Below are 2,500 nucleotides of genomic sequence, written 5' to 3' on the forward strand. Positions count from 1 at the left end.
TTAAGGACCCAAGATCCCGTTACCAATCAGCTGCCATCTTGGGTCTGAGAGGGGGAGAAGTGCACTGACCTGTACGCTTCGTGTCCTCTGTCGGAAGAAAAGATCCACTCTTATCTCGACGCCCTGGAAGTTCAGGGAGACAAGAACTTCAAGGAGATACTGGAAAATCAGAAAGTACTCCAATAGAGAGAGAGAGAGAGAGAGAGAGAGAGAGAGAGAGAGAGAGAGAGAGAGAGAGAGAGAGAGAGAGAGTGGTGGTACTTGGCTGCAAATTTTAGAAAACCAATCAGAAAGTTCAGTAATACAATTGAGAGAGAGAGAGAGAGAGAGAGAGAGAGAGAGAGAGAGAGAGAGAGAGAGAGAGAGGAGGGGGGTACTTGGCTGCAAGTTTTAGAAAAAATCAGTAAGCACAGTAATACATTTTGGAGAGAGATAGAGATAATATATTTCTAATGTAGGGGATTCTCTTGTTCACAATACAGCTATTTTTTTACAAGCACGTGACCTAACTAAGTGATGCTGAGGTCGTCCTTCACCAAATGTCCATATTCTGTATTTCCATTTCTTATGGACGGCAAATAATCTTACTTTCAGTTTCTCAGTCAAAAAGTTGGTGTTTCTGACGTTCTAAAATCTTCTTTTGCGTGGTTTGGAGAACTGCCACAGTTATTCGACTGTATCTTGTTACGATTCTAATAAAATGTTACTTTCTTTATCATTTTTGTTGTTGTTGTTCTAATTACCTTATAGTGGCCCTTGGAGATTATACTGGACCTTAAATACAGTTGTTTCTTATTACCTAAATAGTGGCCCATGTTGGTCCACTGATCCTTAAATACAAACGATTTACCGATTCCTGAAATTGGCATTAATAGAGGACACAATTCTGAAAGTAATAGTGACATTCGTTCTTTCTTCACATATTACAGACAATTTAATCTGAATTTGTTTACATGTTGTAAATTCAACTTTATCACTGAATACTTTCAAATTAATTTAACAGATCTGATGAATTGATAGACTGCATTGTCTATCCTGGCGTCACAAGGGCTAAGGTTAGCAATGACATAATTTTCCGGGAAAACAGACACTCGGTAAATGGCAATGTTAAAAAAAGAGCATTCGACACATTCGAATCTGTTACTAATAGTTTAAGTTCTCGGGCAGTTGTATTATGCAAAATTCACATCTCAACCACGAGTTTACATAATAACGATATACAAACAAAGACACATATATAAATATATACGCACAAACTTCCCACATATTAAATGAAAGGTAAAGTAAATTCTCCTAGCATACTTTTGAAAACATTCAATTTACATAATTGTCCTTCGCCTGTCCGCAAATAGAAATGCTTAAGTAACGCATATATTTACTTTCTTCTTTTACATGTCCCAATATACCACTTAGGAGACGATATAACTTATCTATGTGTGTTGCTGCTTTGTAATATAACTTATCTATGTCTGTCGCTGCTTCGCTGATTTTTCTCTAATAGTATTCGCTTTTCTCCCTTCTTAGTAGGTAATTATATTGGCACTTTGCAGATTTGTATTCTACCGCCCCGTCAACGCTGAGACTTGAAAATCTCATCTAACGGTTGTGGTAGCTTATTATAAATGTCTGGAGATCTGCCAGATTGGGGTTCGAGTCCCGCTCAACCTCGATAGTTTCTTGCAGTGTCTGCAACCTCACCATTCTTGTGAGCTAAGGATGAAGGCATTGGGGGAGATATAGGTCTACCTGCTGAATTATCAGCAGTCATTGCCCTGCACCCCTTGATCCTAGCTTGGGTGAAGAGGGAACTTGAGTGCTCATCATATGTATCTACGGTCAGTCTCTATAGAATTATACTGCAAGGGCATTGTCACTGTCACTTGTCTCTGCCATTCATGAACGAACTTTAATCTTGATTTTCCACCTTTAAAAGGTACTGTGGTTGAAGAGGCTGAAATGAGTCTCTCTTTATAGTTAATATGTGAAAGATCTGTTTCAACGTTGTGACTGATCTTAAAATGTTTTATATTCTTTATTCATTAATTCTCATAGTTTATTCATTCACTTAGTTCCTTTCTCTCTGGGCTATTTTTTTCCTGTGGCAGCCCTTGTTCCAACTTGGGCTGACGTTTAGCTAGAAATAATAATACAAGATAATCACATGCGGCAACATCCATAAATAAGTGTCAATACTTCAAAGGGCCATAAAGACGAAATTGTTACACAAATAATCACAAACAAGACCTTAGAGTAAATTAATATCTAATATATTTGAATGGTCTGTGGTTTGGTTCGGGCAGCGACATACTCTATTCAAATGGGCATCACAGACAGTTTAGGTCAGGAAACGGAAATGTAGTTAGCAACGCCATATAAATAAATAAATAAATAAATAATATATATATATATATATATATATATATAATATATATATATACATACACATATATATATATATACATATATATATATAATATATATATATATATATATATATATA

The 2,500-nt window shown here is 36.2% G+C and overlaps 1 pseudogene; it reads left to right on the forward strand.

Annotated features, from left to right (window-relative positions):
- LOC137630819 (uncharacterized) overlaps positions 1 to 360 on the forward strand; it is an 8,407-nt pseudogene extending 8,047 nt beyond the window's left edge.
- Positions 361 to 2,500: the final 2,140 nt, after the last annotated feature.

The sequence above is a fragment of the Palaemon carinicauda genome, chromosome 39 (assembly GCF_036898095.1).
Source record: "Palaemon carinicauda isolate YSFRI2023 chromosome 39, ASM3689809v2, whole genome shotgun sequence".
NCBI lineage: Eukaryota > Metazoa > Arthropoda > Malacostraca > Decapoda > Palaemonidae > Palaemon > Palaemon carinicauda.